Source organism: Passer domesticus, chromosome 1 (assembly GCF_036417665.1).
Source record: "Passer domesticus isolate bPasDom1 chromosome 1, bPasDom1.hap1, whole genome shotgun sequence".
Lineage (NCBI taxonomy): Eukaryota > Metazoa > Chordata > Aves > Passeriformes > Passeridae > Passer > Passer domesticus.
The window spans coordinates 54,689,138-54,706,104 of NC_087474.1; the positions used below are offsets into that span (position 1 = coordinate 54,689,138).

The 16,967-nt window shown below is 39.8% G+C and overlaps 1 protein-coding gene and 1 long non-coding RNA gene across 2 annotated transcripts in view; one reads left to right on the forward strand and one right to left on the reverse strand.

Moving 5' to 3' along the window:
- Window positions 1-16,967, forward strand: part of LOC135294711 (dual specificity calcium/calmodulin-dependent 3',5'-cyclic nucleotide phosphodiesterase 1C-like) — a 397,332-nt gene that overhangs the window by 277,846 nt on the left and 102,519 nt on the right.
- Window positions 868-5,240, reverse strand: LOC135288112 (uncharacterized). The gene is made up of 4 exons (XR_010351412.1): window positions 5,094-5,240; window positions 4,521-4,646; window positions 3,677-3,800; window positions 868-1,042 (listed from the first exon to the last, which is right to left on the reverse strand). It is a non-coding gene; the product is annotated as an uncharacterized LOC135288112 (long non-coding RNA).

Here is a 16,967-nt window from a genome sequence, read left to right on the forward strand (position 1 = left end):
CTACCCTGAAGGTGCAAGGCTTAATCCTCCTGTGAATGTAGTCTTCTCTCCCAGCCCAGATCTGAGTCACTTTATCTTATCTCTGTCAACTTGCAGTCCAGCCCATGAAATGTCTTCCATGCAGCTTTTATTATACAGTTTTGCTATAATAGGCAAAAGTCCTCCATAGAGATGTCTAAGCCATAAACTATACATTTCAGTCTCCAACAATGGGCCATAAGGGACTCAATGGCACTAGCATACCTAGGCATCTGCAATGACTTAGACTGTCAAAGACTCCCAAAATGTCCCATGACTTACAGTGTGAATCATCCATTGTGAAACTCTCCACCCTTGGGGACATACTGAGCATTTCCACCTGAATCCAAGCATATGTAACCTTTGGGCTTGGGGACTTCTGCCACCACTTTATGTATCCAGTGGAGGACCAGAACTTCAACAGGACTGTGGCCACCTCTTTCAACAAGACTGTGACCATTACTTCATCAGGACTGTAAGCATGACTTCATAGGACTAAGACCATCATTCTGCCAAAGAGGGTGCCAGGTTATACTCTGCTTTTTTCGGTTAAAACCAGTTTTCTCTGTATCACTGTATTTGTTGTAGTCTTCTCAGTAAATTTTAACTCTGACCTGTAAACTCTCTTGAGATAGTTGAGTGCAGTTCATTTCTCCCCCAGGTTTACTTTCAAACCAGCACAACATTAAACTGTTCTAGGCTGTATAAGTAATATGAGCATCTTCCAGCCCTCAAGAGAATTGGCAGTGTAAGCAAAACAGATTTAAACCAGCAAGTCACAGCTGAAAACCCTGAGAAATAAATGAGAGTAATTACAAGAAGTATTTCTTTTCACATACTTACTACGAGTTCAGTTACAGCCTGTTTAATATTATTTGGGACAGTTGTTTTCACTGTAGTGATTAGTTTGAAGTGCTTGTTAAGGGTGGAATTCATCTTGCTTAATTGTATTTGTCTGCCAAGGGAGATTTAGTAGAAGGTGGTTCTCCTGCAAGTGACTGTAGGCCGAGCTCAAGGAGAAAACCTTGGAGAAGAGAGTAAATGTGTTTAGGTGGCTAGTGTTAGGTGGTTACAGAATCATAGAAACAATTAAGTTGAAAAATAAGTCTGAGATTTAGTGTAGTTGATATGGCGATATTCAGTCATAGGTGGAACTCGATGATGACTCCACCACTCCCTGGGTAACACATTCCAATATACCCTTTCTGTGAAGAAATTCTTCCTAATTTCCAACCTAAACCTCCTCTGGTGCAGCTTAAGACTGTGTCCTCTTGTCTAGTTGCTAGTAGAAGAGACTGACTCCCACATGGCTACAACTTCTTTTCAAGGTACCTGTAGAGAATGCTAAGATCACTCCTGAGCCTCTTCTCCAAACTAAACAACCACAGCTCCCTCAGCTGCTCTTCACAGGACTCATGTTGCAGACCCTTTACCAGCTTTATTGCCCTACTCTGGACCCTCTCCAGTACTTAAATGTCCTTCCTAAGTGTTGTGGCGTAGAACTGGACACAGGATTCAAGGTACAGCCTCCCCAGTGCCAAGTAGAGGAGAAGAATAACTTTTCCAGTTGTGCTAACCACACTATTCCTGATACAGGATAGCTGGTGTCCTGATTTAGGGCATATTTGGGAGAAAACCTCCAAAGGGGGCCCCTCCAGAAAGCCAACCCACACAGCCTCTCCCCGCAACCGGTTCAGGAAAAATTTCCTCGGAGAGAGGTGGAAAAAACCTGTTTATTTAGCAGGCAAAGCACTCCCCACCACAAAAAAAAAGAACAATACCACATGGCAAAGCTCATTTGTTACTCTGAAGAGATGACAAATTCAGAAAGTCTCTCCAGTGGGTGGCTGCCCTGTTATCAGTCCCTCTGGCACTGGGAAAGGCTGCAGAGTGGGCCCCAGCAGGTTGCAAAGTGTGAGCTCTCAGTGTTTCCTTGGGTCCTGGTCTGGAGCAGGTTTTTCCCAAGAAAAGGGAAAGAAAAACAGACCAGGGAAAACGCGGACAGCCTCAGTTAGCTAAATTATCTAACTAACTAAAAATCAAAAGGAGGGCCGTGTTCAGCCCCATCCATGCCCAAATAACAACAATGGAGTTCTGTGTTCCAGCAGACTCCATTGTTGTTATTGACTGTGGGGGAGAGTGCAGCTGATAACAAAACCCTGTGCTTCTTCTTCTCCTTGCCTTCACTATCAGAGCCAGTCTTGAAGGCATAGAATATAATATCCAGCATAAACAGAACACATGATTGGAGATACAAGCATCATAACATCACCCTAGGATAGATTGCCATTGGCCTAGTTGGTCATCTGGACTTCCTGCTGGCTCATGTTCAGCCTGCTGTTGGCCAGTAACCCCAGGTCCTTTCCCACTGGGCAGCTTTTCAGTCACTGTGCCACCAGCTGCATGGGGTTATTGTGGCCAAAGTGTAGGACCTGATATTTGGTCTTATTGAACTTTTATGCTGTTGATCTCAGCCCATTTATCCAGCCTGTTCAGGTCCCTCTGCAAATCCTTCCTACCTTCCAGCAGATTGACATTTTGACCTAGATTGGTGTAATCTGTGAATTTGCTAATTGTAGCCTCAATTCTCTCATCCAGAACATTAATTGTTAAACAGGAGTGGGCCAAACTCTTATTCCTGGAGGACACCACTAGTGACCAGATGCCAACTGTATGCAGCACATTCCACTACCACTCTCTGGGCCCAGCAGTCCAGCCAGTTCTTAACGCAGTGAAGGGTGCACCCATCCAAGCTGTGGACTGACAGCTTTTCCAGGATTATTACATGGGAGACTGTGTTGAAGGCTTTGCTGAAATTCAGGTAGACAACATCCACAGCCTTCCCCTCATCTACCACGCAGGACACCTGGTCATAAAAGGGGATCAAGTTGGTCAGACAAGACCTGCTTCTCCTAAATCCATGCTGGTGGGGTCTGATCTGTCCTGTAGGTACTGTGTGATCATACTAAAGATGATCAGTTCCATAACTATGCCAGACACCAAGGTCAGGCTAACAGGACTGTAGATTCCTGGATCCTCCTTTTGGCCCTTCTTGTGGATGGGTATCTCACTTGATAAAATTCCAGTCATCTGCGACCTCCCTGGGTAGATGGCTGATGATAATGATGATGAAGAGCAGCTTAGTGAGCTCTTCTGCCAGCTCCCTCATCACCCTAGGATGGATCCCATCTAGTCCCACAGACTTGTGAGCACTGAAGTGGCTTATCAGGTCACTAACTGCTTCCTCCTGGAATACATGGGATCTGTTCTGTTCCCTGTCTGGGTCTACCAGCTCAGGAGGCCAGTTGTCCTGAGGGTAACCAGTCTTGAAGACTGAGGCAAAAAAGGTGTGAAGTACCTTATCCTTCCTCATTTTTGATGACTACATTCCTCTCTGCATACAACAAAGAACAGAGGTTTTCCTTGCCCCTCCTTTTGCCATTAATGCATTTATAAAACCACTTTTTATTATAATTTACATAAGTGGCCACATTAAGATCTAATTGAGTAATTTTCTTTTGCATGACCTGAAAATATCCTTAAACACTTCCTGAGCTGGCTGTCCCTTTTTCCAAAGATGATACACTCTCTTTCTTACCCTGAGTTTACGTAAGAGCTTCCTGCTCAGCCAGGCCAGTCTTATTCCCACCTGACTCACCTTCTGGCATCTAGGGAAGGTCTGCAGTTTCTTCTTGAAGATTTCTTTCTTAAAGTGTGTCCAGTCTTCCTGAGCCCTCTTGTTTTTAATGGCTGCTTCCCAGGGGACTTTCCGAATCAGTGTCCTGTATAGGTCAAAGTCCACCCTCTGGAAGTCCAGGTTTTGTTGATGCCCCTCCTTATATCACCAAGTATTGAAAACTCTATCATTTCATGGTCCCTCTGGCTAAGACAAACTTCAAATACATCTCCCACCAGACTTTGTCTGTTTGTAAATGGAAGGTCTAGTAGGGTCACATCTCCAGTAGGCTCACTTAGCTGCTACAGGAAGTTACCTTCCACACACTGGCAAGTAGTGAAGAGATGATCTAGTTTTGTGAGTACTGTATTTCAAGATAATGAATACAAAGGAAGAGTGCATTGCAGGGTAGTTCCATATTCCATATATGAGACATTGATTCTCTTACTGCATTGAGCAATCAAGCCTCTTATAGCCTTTGGCTTGATGAATTGGGACTTTCAGCTCTGGTCCATTATAACTTTTGCTGCTGTTTATCTACCTTGATGTTATTTAGCTGTGATTGCACGTGTGCTGTTACAAAAGTGAATAAATATTGCAGTGTGCAGCACTTTTCATTGTCTGCTTTTAGCAGGATAGAGTAATCTGATGTATTGCATTGTTAAAGAACTTCCTCCACAAGTTAATAAATCAAGGAGAGAAGATGGACTGGCCATGCTCTTTAGAATTGCCACCCCTGTATTGCTTCTAAATATTTATAGTGCAGGATTTGTAGAATTTTTTGAGCTTCAAGTGCATACCATTTTAGGATAGCACAGAGCCTTACCTGCTCCTGGACTCTTGCAAATATTGTTATTAGTACCTTGGCCTTTGCAGTAGGTCCGTGGCATGGGTGCATGTATGTTTGTAACTTTTCAGTACTCTGCCATGATTCAGAACAATCTCACAGCAGCTGAAACAAGGCACAATGTTGTTTTCAAACTTTTTCTCCTACTTCAGCTGCAGCCTGTTTCTAGTTTATTACTTCTGACTACATTGGAGTACATTAATACTTATTTTAATATAATCATATTGGCTTAAAAGGACCTGTTGTCAGGGGGAAAAAAAAGTCTTTTTTGGGACAGTCCAGTGAAAGGAAAGAGGGAAGGTAAGTTGGAGGATACTGGTTGGGTGCTTAAGTTACTCAGTTGACATACAAGAAAATCAAGTTCAAATATCTTCACTAGGTTGCCATTTTGCCACTGAGCTTTTCTAGTTCTGGTACAAAAATTGTTACATCAAGTGTGTATCAGTCTGAAATACAGACTATGAATACTCTTCTGGTGTGCACAATTTAATTTCTTCTGGAGTGCAGTGCCAATAACTGGCATATAATGGAAACAATAAGCATAAAACCCACCTAGATACACATTTGTGCTGGCAGAAATAATGGAATCAATTTTGTGAGGACTTTTCCAAATCACTAGCTAGCAAATTCTGTTTTGTTGTTGGCTCTAGGCTTTCTCAGACACCTAGTCACACACAGAATCACATCATAGAATCATAGAATCATAGAATGGCTTGGGTTTGAAGGGACCTTAAAGATCATCTACCCCTCTGCCATGGCTGGACACCTTCCACTAAAATGGGTTGTTCAAAGCCTCATTCAGCCTGGCCTTGTACACTTCCATGGAGGAGAATTCACAGCTTCTTTGGTCAACCTGTTCCAGTATCTCACCACTCTCACAGTAAAGACTTTCCTCCTAACCTCTAATATCCTCTCTTTTAGTTTAAAACTATTCTCCCTTGTCCTATCACTATCAAGGATACACTGAAGAGTACCTGGCCAGGCTTTTGCCACATACTGATATTAATAAATAGGAAAAAAATAGTCTGCTTGGATTGGCATTAGAGCTGTATACATCTTGCAAAAGTATATGTCTTGCAAGTAGTTCACATGTTAAAGGACTCTTAATTTGTGCCTTGCCTTTTGTCCCTTTTTGCATGGGAATGTTCATTGCAAACAGAATTTGTGGAAGGACAAGCTTTTCTTAGTGTGCAAAGATAGTCAGAAAACAAGTAGATAATGAGACATAATAGTTAAAAGATTGAAATAGTGGCCCCTCTGCCCTGTGAATATAGACTTTTGTAGTAACTCTGTAAATATAAAGAGTAAAGCAGCTGGAAAAGGATTCTACTCTCTGGTGGTAAAAAAAACCAAACCCAAAAAATAACAAAAAAACCCCCCAAAATAAAAAAAAAAACAAAAACAACCCCCCCCCCAAAAAAAAAACAAAAAAAAACAACCACCAAAAATCCCCAACCAAACCCAAAAGCCCCCTGTATTTGTCCTGGTTTAGGGCAAATTTAGGAGCAAACCTCCAAAGGTTTTCCTCTAGAAAGCAAATTCAAGTGGCCCCTCCCCCAACTGGTTCAGGAAAAGATTTCCTTGGAGAAAAGTGGAAAAAACCTGTTTATTTAACAGACAAAGCATTCACCAGCACAAAAAATGAACAATATTAAACAACAAAACTTCTCACCACTCTGAAGAGATTACCAACTCAGAAAGTCCCCTTCGTGGACTGTAGCTCAGTTCCTCCAGCACTAGGAAATGCCATGGCCCAGGCCAGGCCTGGTGTGCCACAAGTGCAAGCTGCTGGTGCTCTTCTGGGTTTTCAGTCCAGAGCAGGTTTAAACAGTTCCAAGACAAAGAAGAACCACAGTCCAGGGAACTTCTCTGCCTCAGCTAGCTAAAAACTAACTAAAAAGCAAAACACAGCTCTCTATTGCTGTCAGTGCTGCAGACAATGCAGTCCAGGAGCAGGATGTGGGAGAGCAAGTGCAGTTTCTGATAAAAAAACTGTGCTTCTTCTTTCCCTCTCTTCACTCACAGAACCAGTCTTAAAAGTGCAAAACTGATTTCTGGGCTAAACAGAAAAATGGGGATATAAGCATCATAAAGTTATCCCAGGACATCCTCCCCCAAAAAGAATCCAAACAACAAAACACCAACCCTTCTCCCGCTTCTAAAAACCAGAGAAAATTTTATTTCAAGATGAGAGAAATCAGAGTCGATATTTCTGTGTCTAAAAGTGCTGCAAGAAAGCCAAATTAGTGCAGAAGTGAATGAGAAACAGCAAGATTATATTGAATGGACATTAATTTTAACATTAAGGCATACAGAACCATAGTCAGATTGAAACGATACAGTTTTTTAAAACCTTTTAAGGTGATGATGGAGTATACTCTTGAAAAAAAATCTATCATAGTAAGACTAATTTTTTTGTATTTTATTTCCCTTTCTAGTATACAGGATTATTAGAGAAAATCAGCTCCTCTTCAGTAACTGTGCATGTAATAATTTGTTGTCATTCAGATATGAATTTGATTCAGCTGAGTGATTTTTAAAGAACATGTGACTGAATTGCAAAGGGAAATATATTTTTCCAGATTGATCTAAAAATTGTGTTGTTTTTTTCAGTTGTAGAAAGGGGAAATAATCGGTGAGAAAAAAGGTTGACACTATTGTATTTGCAAGGCACCCCCAATGAAGGCAGGAATGATGCATCTGACTCCATGTTCTCAGAAGGCTAATTTATTATTTTATTATACTATATTATATTAAATAACACTATACTAAAGAATACAGAAAAGATACTTACTCAAAGCTAAAAAGATAATAATGAAAACTTGTGACTCTTTCCAGAGTCCTGACACAGCTTGGCATTAATTGGCCAATGAGTCAAAACAACTCATGCCAGGGTCCAATAAGGCAATCAACTTTGGGTAAACAATCTCCAAACACATTCCACATGAGAACAACACAGGAGAAGCAAATGAGAAAAGAATTGTTTTCCTTTTCTCTGAGGCCTCTCAGCTTCCCAGGTGGGCAAAGGGATTTTTTCAGAGAATGTGAGTGCCACAGACACCCTGTTGAAAATCACAAATGATCCTACACTATTTCGATTTAATTGTAGAGCCTGTAAACGTTTCCATTAAAAGCCTTTTGAAAGAAAGAAACAGTCTCAGGGTTGAATATCTCCTGTGTTTCATTATCCAATGGTGGTTGGTAAAAGGATGAAGTGAAAAGAGAGCAAACTGAGGCTAAGGGAAGAAGTGATTTTTAGACAAGATGAAAAGGAAAAGTGATGTTTTTGAATGTTTAACTCATTTTTCTCATAGGTAGTAGATTTCTGGATGTTTAAGATGAATTTGCAGTCAATACGGCTAGATGGATTGTTTTACAAAGTATTTGAAAATTTCAAAGCTAGTAACTCCAGAAAATTACTATGGAAATAATTTTTTATGTTTCTTATATGCTGTGGCTTTGAGTGAGACTGCGTTTGTCTCATTCAGGCTTCCTGCCACCTTAATACTTGAGTATTCCTATCTGCATAAAGGAGCTTCTTGCAGAGTGGGGCATTTTGCAAACACAGCAGAATGGCCGAACCTGGCCCTTGCCTTTTACATGCTTTGGTTTCTGTTTAGGGTTTTGATGTATGATTTTGTTAGGTGCTCATTGCCTCCAATCCAAATTGTGTCACAGCATGTTCTTTGGGAAGAGAAGCGGAATAGTTATTCAACCTATTTTTGGTATGAACTGTCATTAGATGCTTGTAATCAGATTGCATCTACTTTGAAAGGCGAATTATGAAGAATTTTGCACAGTGAAAGGTTGATAGGCATGCAGATATTCTAGTAATTTTCTGCTTTGGGGTGTATCATGAAATATACCTGACTAACAGTTACCTGTTACCTGACTAACAGTCTCAATGTGTTGGAAAGAGGTGACTACTAAAATAGAAGATAAGAATTTTAATGGTATTTTGTTGTACTGATCTGGACAAAATACCATACCTAATTGCAATATTAATGACCCGTGCAAGTAACAAGTAGAGCATGGAGGGAGAGGTAGTATATTTTAATGGACAAAAAGGTGACAGAAAACTAAGAATCCTTTGGAAAATCAAGTATACTGTCAGGTACATTTCTCTACTCTCCTCTTACCTCTTCATCCATCAATTACAGCTGCAAAAACATTACTTCCACAATCCAGAATAATCGGGTAGTAGAGAGGTAGACTACTTATTTTTGGCATGGAAATTGTTACTACATAGAGCAGCAGGGCTTGGAGCTGCTGATTATTCTCCTCGGCTACTTGAGAATAATCAGCATGACAGACCTACTTGAGTCTGTCATGTCCTTTTGTGCTTGTGGTTCTGAGATCAAGTTAGACATACAGTGTCTGATAACAGATGGACAGCTGAAGGAGTGGTCTTTGAAGATATTTCAGCCCTATCTGAGGGACATGGATTCTTTATCTCAGGACACATTTTTTTACATGATTGCCCACATATTGTAAGGAACTCCTCCAAATTAAGCTGTTTAGGGGAAAATATGTGCATGCTTTAAAGGATTAGCTAGAGGGCTAGGATCCAGGAAAAGCCTATCCGCCACCTATGAAATGAACTTCTTCCACTCTTCTTGTCTTCTCCTCAAAATTGGAAAAGAGTTGTTGGTAGGTAATCTCAGTGTTTGGAAAAGAGTTGTTGGTAGGTAATCTCCGTGTTTGCTTATAGAGAATGACCTATTGGGAGCCATGTAGTGCATAGAAGTGTATGTGCAATTTTCACACGTCCACTCTGTAGAACTTCTCAGCTAAGTTTGGGGTTTTTTTCCCAAACCCTGAAATTTTAAAACTTTTAAATGTTTCAAAAGAAAAAATAGTTTCAAATATAAGTTTTCATAAATGTACTAGACAAGATGATTTTTTTTTAAACCTTCATGCATTTTGTGGGCAGAAATTATGAGCATGTTGAGGAGAGAAAGGGAAAAACAAATAAATAAGCTTTCTGCTCAAGTCAGTTTTACAAAATATGTGTGTGACTAATTTTAGTGTTGACTTTAGTATCTATGGTAAACATCCAATTTGTGTTCTATTGGGCTAGAGGTGTTTTAAAATGACCTTCTAAGGCCTGTCCAGCTTATCTAGCACTGCCACAGCTGGACAAGGCACTGACATGCTGGCTTAGGAAAAGGGTAAGGATGGAAAAAGGGTAATAGAAGTGGCTGCATGTATACAGCTTTCAGGCCACTCAATGAACCTGTCCTGTTTCATGTTAATGCTCAATGAGGTGAAATTCGGAGACATACCATACTTCACTCTTCTTCAGAGTTTTACAGCTTAAAGTCTCAGTTGAGATGGACATGACATGACACTCCATAGTTCATGTGGCAACAGCAAAATTTTATTGAGCGCAGTTCCTTTTTATATGGTTTTCAAAAACCTGCACAGTTGGTCCCGATTGGCTGAATTTGGTTACCACCCAGCTCACTAGCCAATAGCTGCCTGTGTCCATGCTTGCCAGGGATTGGCTGGCATTGTTTGAATTTAAATCTCCCAGCTTTCCAATGACTTTGTATTAGGGATGTTTGCATCTTTTCCCTAACTGTCTAGAATGGTTGAGTTCTACTTAGGGTTATCTATGACTGTGAGGCCTCCAGGCCAGCTGTTACCACCAAAGCTTAACTGTAGATGAAATCTGCAGGCATAATAAGAGCGTTTACAGCATGAATATATATTATGAGAGTTTTATGCGTGTGGATATCTGCCACTGACTACCTCTGAAGAGAGGTTTTGGATAGATTCAGACATTGACCTATATTAGGACAGAAATGTTTGTTTTAATTTTTGACAACTAGAGAAAGTCAATTCTCATGCAATGCAAATACAAACTATGAGTGAGGACATATTTTATACCAACAAGTATAGTTTATAATGAGTTGCAAAGGGAAATTTCATATCTTATGCAACGAAATAGTTCTTATATATTTAGGAGATAAAAGGTGATGCTTAGAATATATATCAAGAGCCAACATTGCTTTAGTAATTAGAATCCCTGTGAACTAATATCACACAGATCCACATGACATTTTTTTCATATTTATCAGGAATCTCTTAGTGCTGCTATCTTGCTTATGACTATTCATCTTTTTTGATGTTTTCTGAAGTAGCAACTGAGCATGGAAACAGCAATTTACACCAGAAATAGACCTTCTATACTGCAGAGGTTAACTACTCGAAAAAAAGTTTTGTTTACTCTTCATGAAGAATTTTATTTGAAACACAGTGATAAAAAGGCAGAGTTTGCATTTGAAAATTAATCTCTTCCCATCAATGGGCAATGTTTAAGCTATTGCCTATAGCTAGTATACAAATGTTCAAGGACAGATCAAAGCTATTTATGACATCATATCCATAGTTTTATATATCTCATGTGGAATTTGCACAATTTAAGAATTACTTCTAAATTATCTTAAAGGTAATGAATAAACATGTATTTTAATCCTAGAACGTCACTTGAGATTTCAGTCTTCTACTTTAGCATCCTTAGTTATTAATAACAGGGTAAGGGTAGGGCTAGATAAGTTTTGTAGATTTATCTATTTTTCAATTAAAAATGGATTTTGGGCTAAATGTATTTTAACAAAAAATGTCTGTTTGCTATGAAAATTAAGAAACAAACCAAACAAGCATAAAACCTCAAAAGAAAAAACTTAAGTCAAATGTTCTTTTCAGTTGATAGCCAAGGTATTCCAGGTTGGAAACAGTTTTCAGTATTACTAGTCAGTTTGTTGCTTTCAACTTAACACTGCCTGGGGGTCCCAATTAAAATCAGGGATGTGCAGTGCCAAAACTGTGACAATGTCTACCAATGTGTACTGTTCATTTCTTGATGATTTTACAATGCAGACTCTTCCCACAAAACCAGCTTTCCAGCTTTTGTCCTCTTTCCTTTTACAGCATTATTAAAAATCCAGGCTTTTAAAAGCCTATATGCCATAAATGTTGAACATACTTGTCCAAAGCAGAGCTTAAAAAAAAACTGCAAATGAACAAACTTTAAAAAGTCTTATGCAGAAAACAACTTCTGGAAATCCTCTCTACTGCATGTGAAGATAGAGACTTCTACAAGTCTTACTTGGTAATCAATCCAGCTAAGATAAAGCTGCAGTGCCATTATTTCATTGCATTATCAAAAGGTCAATTGCTTAATGTACTTGCATTGAAACTTGCTGCAGGCATAATTAAGAAGCAACTAATTCTGTGATGAATGGCAATTACAGTTAAAATTTGAATAGACAGTGCTAGAAAGGTATTGACATTTAATTTTTGCTTTAAGTGCAGAACTCTTTAATGAACAAAACTTCTGAGAGGCTAAAAATAATTGCATTTGCTTTGCATAGTATTTTCTTATCCTTGCTATAAATCTTTGCTGGTAGCAGATTCACAGGACAAAAAGATCACAGGCTGTCCAAAGCTCATTCTTGAAAATACCAAACTTTGAGATTCTAAAATGCAGTTCGCATGAAATGATATTAAATAAGCTTCTTAATATTTGATATTACTGCAAAATACCTGCTTGCTTCTACTCACTCTCGTTAAGGGCCATGTACATAGAAAACATAGTTGTAAGATGCATTGTAAAATAAATAGTTTATTTTCATATAGTTTATTTTCAAAGTTTTCTCCACAGATAAATAAAATACATAATTTTGTGTGTGTGTGTAGAATCAGTTGAATAAGAGCCACATCATCTGGGTTTCACTGCTCTATCCAAAAAGCTGTTCTTGATTCATGGCAAGACCTTAAAGATAATATTAACAGAACCCTAATGATTGTAACCTAAATATTTGTGCATATAAATGAACTTCCTTTAACTATGAGCTTTTAGTGCTTTTAGCAATAGAGTGCATACTGATGTGCAGTGTGTACTAAGGCGCTACAGCTGAAAAACACTGATGGTAGTACCTTTCACCTAGAAGCTCTAAGAACACCATAAACCCCATGTGACTGACCCCCTGTGGTGGTTTTGCATGGGAGGCATTCACAGTAGTGATGCAAAGATTCCAGCCACTGGAAAGCTGTGCATGCCTCTGTGAAAAACGTATGTTAAAGACGATAGAAACCCAGGAACTGCCTCTTTTCCCTTCCAGCCACCAAAGAAGTAACAGGGGTTGGGCCAGCCGGCCCCTGCCACGGGTCCGGACCCTTTTTCCAGGGGTGCCCAACACCCCCTGCCCCCGTCACTGGTTGCCGGGCGGGGATGGAAGGGCGCAGAGGCAATGACAGGCCGGGCTGTGGCTGCAATTTCTAACATCTTGCTACTTGTTACTCCCTGTCCCCCTTCCTCTAGCCTGGGGCCCAGTCAGGTCTGCTGGGCCCCAAGAGCAACGCCGGGCTGGGGCTGGCTGGGCCAAGATTTTATTACCGTTGAGATTCGCCCACAACCACCGGGCAGGGGAGAGGAGACGCTGTCAGCCCCAACATCCACAGTTCCGCCACAAGCTACTCAGCCCCGCTGGGGTCAGGTGACCATCTGCAGGCCCCGGGCAAGATATTAACTCTTCCAGAGCTTTAATCTTCTCACAGGTGAGAGAAAGAAACAAAATGTAGGCAATGTAGAGGAGCAACATAAAGACACCAAGGTTAGTGGAGAAGAAGTCAAGTCTCAGATGGGAGGGATGAGGAGATGCCTTTAGTTTTAGGCTGAAATCCTCTTGTAAAGATATGAAGAAGAACTCTTTTTTCCTTATAACATGAAAGTATGGGGTGATGAAAGTGTTCAAATTGAAGATATCAAACAAAGGTCCCCATGCTAAAGTAAGCAGATGTTAAAGTAGCTGTGATCCTATGAGAAGTTTGAACAGAGAAGGAGAGAAGAGTGATGAAGATCCTGTGCCCCCAGGAAGAAGATGATGTCAGAGATAGATAATGAGAACCTTTGCCTTTGAACACCTCATCTTTAAAACAGTACCTCATAAGCTGACACGGCCCATAAACACTGCTATGAGAAAAGCTTCTGGAAAATGTGAGGGATTTCACGATTGCAAATTTTCCCCAGGGCGGCTGCTGTTTGTGGAAACTGAAAGCCACAAGAGAACTGTCTTCTTGTGGAGAAGCCTCCATAACATTAAAAAGGACTTCTCTCCCTAAATGAAGAAAGACTATTCTAGAGGTGGTAAATGCATGGAAATTTTAGGTTTTGTTTCTTTACATTGTCAGTGGGAAAGAAAAGGTTGTAGGGAGAGGAGAAGTGACCTGAAGGTTTTGTTCTGATTCTTATACTCTTCATTTTAGTTACTGATAATAAAGTTTTCTTTATACCCTTTTACAGTTTTGAGCCTGCTTTGCCTTTCTCCTAATAGTGTATCACAACAGGAAATAAGTGAGTGCCCTAGTAATTAGCCAGCACTGAACCCATCTTACTCATTGGTGTGTTGGCCAGGAAATCTCAATTTGGTGAACCAAAACCACTATACCCCCAGTATTTCTTTTATGGGAAACTGATAGTACAGTGTCATTGTGAAGTCAGGAAGACTGCTATATGGAAGAGACACATGCCTTTATCACATTCATATTATGAGATAAGAGACTTAATGATAGACAAGTCCTGGTTGGTAGTGGTAGTCAGCTAGTTTAATTATTAAGCACATTCTGTCAGACCAATTCTGTAGAATTTATAGAAACCACCATAAAAACTGAGGAGAACATATTTTTATGATCTGAAAGGCTCATACTGTCCACTCTGTTTGAATTCACATTGCACCTTTGAAAGCAGCTGAGTCCTGGACTTCCATGCAAGGGACATTCTGGTGTCATTCTGATGGTATTTCCAATGGCATGCATCGGCCTCACACCATGTAAGAATTTGTAGCTCTTCTAGTCTGACTTTCTCCTTCTCACTAGACCCACATAGTCTGTTTTATTTCTCTACATTCTGGTATTGACTTTTGGAGCAGGGACTGTTGTGATCATTAGCAAAACCAAGACCAGCACAAAAATACTGAAACAGATTGCTAGTAGCATCACCATTGCATTCACTCCTTCAAATATTACCTATCTCATCCACCACAAGAAAACCATGTCTTCAGACATAGAAACATTTCTGTAACTTTTCAGTGACCTAATTTAACTTAATTTATGAATAGTGTTTCATAACATATGAAGGCAAATTTATCCTTTCTGATATTGGTAAATCCTGAAGATTTGCAGTGTAATGTATAGCTGTACCTCAGAGCACTTCTTATTAATAACTGCTAATGAAGAGTTTATGATTTATTCAGAGACATGTTATGTGAAATCATTCCTGAAGAGTATATGCATAACTCTTTGGAGGTAAATGTTTGTAGATAGATAAGTAGATTTCATACTATTATTGATCAGAAATTCACGCATCTGCTGGAACTTGCAAAATAATTTATTTGGTTTGTCTGAAAACCCCAGAACCTGCAGTGGTGTGGCTATGAGAGGAATCTCTGAGAAAGACAAAAGTTTTAGTGCCTAGTTGAAGGGGTGGGTGGATCTTAAAAGCTAAAACAAAATGTTGAAATATAATTTAGAGTTCTAATGCTAAAAAGCAGTGGCTTGGTGTTACAAAAGACACTCAGGGTTGTTGGAGATCTTGGAGACTACCAGACACTTGGTCTCATTTGAATACTGGCCACAAAAGGGTGATTTTGGATGGAAAGGACTTTAGGCATAGTTAGCATGAAGGTACTGGACTATAGGATTAAAAAAGTCTGTGTGTCAGAATGGGACAAAGGGGTGGCCTCTGCTACCTTGAATGTCACATTTCCATGGTAAGGTGTCTGACTTGCTAGTTGATGTGACTGTCTTAGAGGTGTGCTAGAGAGTCCGCTTTCTTCACCAATCCCCCTTTAGCTGTCCTGTGTCTCTCAAGCTGTCGGGCTGGTGTTCTTGGTCTTCTCTGCACCTGTACAGAGAATTACATCCTCTCAGGAGAAAGGACAGAGTTTCAACCCTTCATCAGCTTTGGTAGCATATGCAGAGCAATTCCTTAAAGATGTATTGTGAGCTTAGTGTCTGCTTGTTCCACTGCAAGCTTACTGGAGTGAAGAGACCAGGTACGAAAACTACATCTCATTTTTGGGTTTGACAGGTGGCTGACAAATTCAAATTTCCATCTCTCACACACCCTGGCCAGCAGGTTTGGAGGTGGACAGAAAGGAAAGTATAGATAAGAACAGCTACAAATGGTTGTCATGGATTTTTAAGAGCTCTATCCAGAAGGAGTGCCATAGTAATGTTGGCTGTGTTCTTCCTTGCTGCTGCAGACTGTTACACAGAGCATTGCTACAATTAATCTGGTGCTCTTAGCAGTGCCAATTTTGCTGCTTTAATTAGTGAAGGAAATTTGCACTCACTTGCAAGCTAGTGTGTAGGTTTTTCCTTTATTCATTAATGTGTTTGGAAATGCGTCTCTTAGTTCCTCCCTCCCTAGTAGAAGAAAAAAGGTCAAGAATTTTCCCTACTAGGACCACTCAGCATACCCTAAACAGAGGAGCTTAAAACTGTTAATTATACCCAGTATTAGTGATGGCATTTAAATTGGGGAATGTGTTCTGCATTTAGTAGTTAAATTGCACTTAACCTGAATATTCATTGCTAGGACTGTGACAGGTGAGCATGGAGGTACACCTGGATTCTCTTTATTTTTGTCCTAAACGGTTAGTGAACAGTTCACTTGCACAACAACAGTATGCAGTAGTGAATACTAATATACAATTCATGGTTCATATATGTAACCATGGTGCATTTTCACATCAGCTGGATCTTGATTGCAAAGTGGCTAGAAGCTAAATATGGAATATTTTTTCTTATGTCCATCTGGCAGATTTGGTTTACCTGAGCAACAGCAAGAGAAAAATGGTATGTCACTTGGCATTCCTATGCAGTCATGATTTTAGGTATTTAGTCCTGACATACAGCATACAGCACAGACCATATCTTGAAGAAGAAAAGAATCAGGAATGAAAAAATGAATCATTATTGTCTAAGGTTTATGAAGGGCTGTTAGAAAACATCAAAACAAGTGTTCCGTGTGAAGTGAATGAGATTTAAGTTGGCAGAAACCAACCATAATTTACAGCTTCCTCACCTATCCGCACTCAGAAAAATGTTAATTAAAATAGTTGAAGGTAGCTGACAGATCTGAGACTGACTAGCTTCAGTCAGTCAAAAAGAAATTGGTGTATTGTTCCAGATCCTTTGCTTTTATAACCCAACAATATAGCTCAGTAAAGTTCAATGGAGTTTAGCTATTTTACATTGGCTGAGAATTCAGTTGCAGATGTTTTGCATTGTACTAATCATACATTAGGCACTGCCTTTTTCCAGCTTTTTGATGGAAACAGGTTTTAGACTTTCAGTTTTGAGAGTGAAAAACATTGCAGATAAAACTGCCACTGATTGCTAGGAAAAGGGAATCAG